The following is a 6821-nucleotide window of genomic DNA, read 5'->3' as shown; positions in this document are numbered from 1 at the left end:
TTGACTTGAGAACCACCTTCCAATACGGATTAAGTTCTCAAGTCAAGCCCCCACTGTATTTGGTGTAGGGTTTAATCCAAGCCAGGGCTCAGCACAAGAATCTCCATACAGTTATCAAATATGGCCCCTAGACTTGTAAACAGGAAGGACCATATTCTCCCATATGACTATCTAGGCGTTGAGATCTTCTGGGGAGGTCCTTATCCATATTCCACCACCCTTAGAGGCATGTTTGGTGAGGATGTGAGAGACAGCTTTTCTGATGGCTATTTCCAGGCTGTGAAAGATCCCTTCCAAGGAAAGCTAGGTTCACCCACACTCTTTTGCCTTTTTTGGCAGGGAAAACCCTTTTTATTAACACAGGATTTCAATTATTACCTGCCTTCCAAGAAAGGTGTTTTCAATTTTATGGCTGCTGTGCCTTTTAATGTATATTTAAACTGTTTATTAATCCAAAAGTAGATTAATACCAATTATATATTTACATTTCAACAGTACAGTATTTCCTTTATTTGCATTTGTTTTTCATCTTATTGTGAGCCGCTTTAGGCCCTAGTTCTAGAAGAAAGATGGGATATAAGTCAATAAATTAACAAAATAAGTGGGATGGGGAGGAGAGCCAAACTGCGAGTGTCTCCTGGCATGAACTTGGCACATGTCAAGTATATAAGATTCTTTGTTACCTGAATATCACCAAGATCTCACATGCAAACACCTGACTATGTGTAAAAGTCTCCTGGTTTTATCATTTATGGGTTTTAAAAGAAACCAAGGGAAGTGTAATGCATTCTCCACAGTCCCTTGATGCCTTTAGTGTCACTTTCGGAAGAGAAAACCTTGATTTGGAGCAGTTAATTTTCAGGGGAAGACCTAGCTGTTACTCAGTTGCCTTTTTCAACACATTTTCACTCTGTTGCTTCAGACAAACCAGAGAGAGCAGATTAAAAGAGAATTCACATTTCAAACTCAAACTACAAATACTGTATAAATCTCTACTTTCTCGTCCTTCACAGAATGGTTTAGATTTTCCTCCATGACATTTGGACTAGAAAGACTATGGTAGCTGTCATAACCTGTTAAAAACTGGCTTTTTTGCAAGTTAGCATCTAACCACATACTCTTGATCTTCTTTCTGCTGTCTGTGGCTAGTTGGACTCACTCCATGGCCTTCCCTCTTCCCTCTTGACCTTTGGCAAGCTGTCAGAATGTCTTTGATTAGCATCCAGCCCTTAAGAGACAGTTGCATAAAAAGAAAAGGAAATCGGAATGCATGCAAAATATCTATTACTGTGTATAGGTGTGTAAAAAAAAAAGAATATCATTGCTGACACATTTAATTGACATAAAGGAAGACTTGAAATGTCGAGTCAGTATATTTAACCATTAAAAAGGAACTGGAAACTGAATGAGCATTGAGGTTCCTTTTTCAAAGACTACAGGAGCTAGATATTTACATAAATAGTTTTAAGGCAACTGTCCTGAAGGCTACCTAGATTGTGCTATTGTTCTGGCTGTCTTTGTTTTTTTTTTCCCCCCAGTCAAAGTGATCCCACAGATTTCTACCATCCACATAATATTTTCCTCTTCTTTCTTCTAGACCACAGCAGCATGAATATTGCAATTCTCATTAATCAAATATGTTGCTATCATAACAATATTAATCAATGCTTTACTTGCGGTAGCGTTGGCCAACGCTTGCTGGAGTTTTGCTGCTATTATGGTCTTTGTGTCAGCAACACATTCTTTAACATGAAGCTGCAACACAGAGTTTCCTGGAAGCATCCAAGATCCAAGCATTGGCATCAGCTTGATCTAATCCTCACTAGACGTTCCAGCCTTCCTAGTATTACGATTACACGGAGTTACCAGAGTGCTGATTGTGATACTGATCACTCCCTGGTGTGTAGTAGAGTAAAACTACGAACAAAGAGAGTATATCACACGAAAAAGGAAGGAAGACCACGTATTGACATCAGCAAGACTTGCGATCAAAGAAAAGTGAAGGAATTTACCCAAGCACTTGAGGAAGCCCTTCCAGGTCCGGCTGATGCAAATGCATCTGAACGATGGGAACACTTCAAGAACACTGTCTATAACACCGCCTTGTCCACCTTTGGCAAGAAGACCAAAAAGATGGCTGACTGGTTCGAAGCCCATTCAGAGGAGTTAATGCCAGCCATCGAGGATAAGAGAAGAGCTCTAGCAGCATACAAAGCCTGTCCTAGCGAGTACAACTTGCAAGCTCTTCGAGCTGCTCCCAGTCAAGTCCAACAGGCTGCCAGGAGATGCTCCAATGATTATTGACTCCAGCTCTGCTCTCAGATACAGTTAGCAGTGGACACAGGTAACATCAAAGGAATGTATGACGGTATCAAGCAGGCCTTAGGTCCAATACAGAAGAAATCTGCTCCCCTGAAATCTGCTACAGGTGTGCTCATCCAGGACCAAGCACAGCAGATGGAACACTGGGTACAGCACTACTCTGAGCTATATTCCAGAAAGAATGTAGTAACCGAAGAAGCATTAAATAACATTGAGTGCCTGCCTGTCTTGGAAGAGCTGGACAACGAACCAACCCTAGCAGAAATAAAAGCGGCCTTGGACTCCCTCGCCTCCGGCAAGGCACCTGGAAAGGATAACATCCCTGCTGAAGTGCTGAAATGCGGTAAGGAGATCATCACCACCGAACTGTATGAAGTCTCTTGTCTCTGCTGGAGGGAAGGTGGAGTACCACAGGACATGAAGGATGCAAACATCGTCACATTGTACAAGAACAAAGGAGACAGGGGTGACTGCAATAACTACCGTGGCATCTCTCTTCTTAGTGTGGTAGGGAAGCTGCTTGCCCGTGTTGTGCTGAAGAGGCTCCAGGTGCTTGCAGATAGAGTCTATCCAGAATCACAGTGCGGATTTCGAGCTAATAGATCCACCACTGACATGGTATTCTCCCTCCGACAGCTGCAGGAGAAATGTAGGGAACAACAACAGCCACTCTTAGTGGCCTTCATAGACCTTACAAAAGCATTTGATCTGGTTAGCAGGGATGGCCTTTTTAAAATACTTCCCAAGATTGGATGTCCACCTCGTCTCCTTAACATCATCAGATCTTTCCATGAGGGAATGAAAGGCACTGTAGTTTTTGACGGCTCAACATCAGACCCCTTTGACATCCAAAGCGGAGTGAAACAGGGCTGTGTCCTCGCACCAACACTTTTTGGGATCTTTTTTGCTGTCATGCTGAAGCATGCCTTTGGAACTGCAACCGAGGGCGTCTATCTCCGGACTAGATCAGATGGAAAGCTCTTTAATCTCTCTAGATTGAGAGCGAAGACCAAAGTCCAACTGAAATGCATGCGGGACTTCCTCTTCGCAGATGATGCAGCCATTGTTGCCCACTCTGCTGAAGACCTCCAACAACTCATGAATCATTTCAGCAAGGCCTGCCAAGACTTTGGACTAACAATCAGCCTGAAGAAAACACAAGTCATGGGCCAGGGCGTGGACTCACCTCCCTCTATTACCATCTCCACACAAGAATTGGAGGTTGTTCATGACTTTGTGTACCTCGGCTCAATCATCTCTGACACCCTCTCTCTAGATGTCGAGCTGGATAAACGCATGGGCAAAGCAGCCACCATGTTCTCTAGACTCACAAAGAGAGTATGGCTCAATAAGAAGCTGACGACACATACGAAGATCCAGGTTTATAGAGCCTGTGTTCTAAGCACACTCCTGTACTGCAGTGAGTCCTGGACCCTTTGTGCATGGCAGGAGAGGAAGCTGAACACCTTCCATATGCGTTGCCTCCGACGGATTTTTGGCATCACCTGGCAGGACAAAGTTCCAAACAGAGCAGTCCTAGAACAAGCTGGAATTTTCAGCATGAATACATTACTGAAACAGTGACGTCTACGTTGGCTTGGGCACATCGTGAGAATGGCTGATGGTCGGATTCCAAAGGATCTCCTCTATGGAGAATTAGTGCAGGGAAAGCGCCCCAGAGGGAGACCACAACTGCGATACAAGGACATCTGCAAGCGAGATCTGAAGGCCTTAGGAATAGACCTCAACAGATGGGAAACCCTGACATCTGACCGTTCAGCCTGGAGGCAGGCAGTGCATCACGGCCTCTCCCAATTTGAAGAGACCCTTGCCCAGCAGGCCAAGGCAAAGAGGAAGTCACATAAGCAGCAAAACCAGGGAGCCGGACAGGGGACAGACTGGGTTTGTCTTCAGTGTGGAAGGGACTGTCACTCTCGAATTGGCCTTCTCAGCCACACTAGGCGCTGTTCCAAGCCCTCCATACAGAGCACGCTACCATAGTCTTTCGAGACTGAAGGATGCCTAACTTGCGGTAACAAAACAAAACTTCAGCACTGCCCAGTTGTAAGACAAAATGTCACCAGGGACAAAAAAATTAAAAAGAACTATAGCACAATCCTTCAGAGAGCTACATCCTGTTGTTTTTCTGGTGCTTGTGCCAGACAGACTGGTTGCAAATTAGGATAGGAGATTGATGTTATCTCTAGATTCACCAGAGGGCAGAAACAGCATTGTGAAGGGCTGTATCAATATATTTTGTTGGTGGTGACATATGGTGACACCCCTCAAAAGCCAGATGTCTTGTATAAAAGACTATCCAAGCTATTTTGGCATACTAGGGGGAAATCCTCAAAGTGGGGACAAAATAGTGATAAAGCATTATGCTGCTGTGATTGGGTCTGTTAAAAACCTGGAACAGTTTCTCTTTTTTGGCAGGAAATGACGACTGAGTCTCTTTTTGAACGTTAACAGATTTATTTAATTTAACATTGGGTGAATCTACTATTGTACAACTTCTATTGGTTCAAAACAACTAAGATCTGGTAACTGTCCAAATTGTGAGGACAATAACTCTGTCTGTAAATTGACAAGGTTCATTGAGGGCCTGGCCCAAAATGTTCCTGATTTATGGCTTCCTCAATGGAGCACTCCGAACCGTGCATATTGTCCCACAGCAAGGGTGTCTGGCCCAATCTCCCTCCGGTGGTGGGTGGTTGAAGGAAGGGTCTGGCTGAATCACCTTCCTCAAGTGACTTTGTCCCCACAGGAAGACCACGGCCATCCATTCTAGGACTTCTGCCGATGTCTTCTTTTCTTTAGATTTATCTGGATCAGGTAGCAGCCCTCCTACCTTCAAATTAGGGAACTCTTCTAACAATCCGCGCATTCTACTATCATATTCAACTTCGTCCTTCTCTCTCCCTTTTCTCTCCCCTTTTCCTCCTCCCCCTATTGGTATATTGAACTGTCTCCTCCCATTTTGTTCTCCTATCTCCTCCTCCCACACAGGTAAAATTAACCCTTCTTCCCCTTCTCCCTTTCTCTCTTCCACTAGGCAGATTTCAATCTTCTCCTCTTTCCCCTTTGATTCCCTTCTTTCCCCCTCCTCTACATTCAACTCCTCACTTTCTCCTGTCTTCCCTATGTCTATATCTCTTTTCTGCTCAGACGACTCTAGCTGAGGGGACAGCTCACTCTATTCTTTCTCCTTTGGGTCTACCGCTCCTTCACAGCTGCCCTTTCCAGACACCCCAAATTGGCTACCTCACCTTGTCAAATGGTAAGTTTGCCCATGAAACTATGAGTTGGGGAAGAAAAAAAAGTTAGCCCCAAAGCAAGTGAAAGATTTTCAATGACCAACTACTTCTTGCCCTACATGATCTTATGCCCTCATGGTATCTTGCAGTTGCGTTGGCCTGTCTGCAGAAGAGAAGACCAATGAGATTGGAAGACATCACGAGGGCACATGAGTCTGCTCACAATTCTTCTCAAATGTCTCCTATCTTACAGGGAAAGCCCCAGAATATAATTATGCACATATTTTCATAGGATGCAAACTTGAAGATTGCAAGGAATGTTCTTGGAACAAAGTTGGTCTTGAGGAGATTTCCAGAGATTCATCTAATGCCCAATGCCATGGCACAGTGGTTCCCAGTTTCATATCATGAAGAACATATTGCACAAATGCTCCAGCATGTGTTTTGTTTTTATTTAGAAATATTACAAGTTGGGAGTCCTGTGGGGGTCACACTGGGGTCTGTACACTCCCACTTTGGTCCTGGATAACAACTGTCTCTTCCTTTCATAATCCATGCCCATGATATATTTTGTTCTCATCTAGCTACAAAACCCTAAATGGCTGCTGCTTTCTTTGCAAAATAGAGGGATGGCCAAAGATAATATCGTTGACTATTTCCAAATGTCCTCCCTAGTGGACATACAGACCCTTAATAAGTATTTTTCACATGTCAGGAGGAGTCATCTTGACAGCATTAATTTTCAGCCTGACTCTCTCTGTTTCCCAGCCCTGAGACTCATGGTTACCTGATTACGAAAGATCACTAGCCACCATCATTGGCACAGAAACAGTTTGCAGTGAATAGAAATACAACAGGTTGATACATAATATGATTCTAGTTTAGTTGCAAGTAACTTATTTTTGGAGGGTATATTTTGTTAACATAACTTTTTTATTTAAAAATGTCCCTATTAGCGATAAAGCATATTTCTTATGCATTGAATTCTGGAGTTCAATCTTGGATTAAATGGCTAAGTTTAACATAGCTCCTTCTTTGAAGGATTTACTCTAAATTAAATCCTCAACTGAAACCGAGTGGAAAACTGTGTAATTGCATTTGTCCACTTCCATCCACCCTCTTTTTTTCCTTGGCCCATCTCTCCTGCTCTCTCCTTTCTGTGCTCTCCTCCATATCCAGACTCATGCAGAAATGTGCCTGTTACATGCATGTGCATTCAGCAACACAGCCTAAAATACATGC

Source organism: Pogona vitticeps, chromosome 6 (genome assembly GCF_051106095.1).
Source record: "Pogona vitticeps strain Pit_001003342236 chromosome 6, PviZW2.1, whole genome shotgun sequence".
NCBI lineage: Eukaryota > Metazoa > Chordata > Lepidosauria > Squamata > Agamidae > Pogona > Pogona vitticeps.
The sequence above is the reverse complement of the archived record's forward strand: the minus strand, read 5'-3'. Positions refer to the sequence as shown.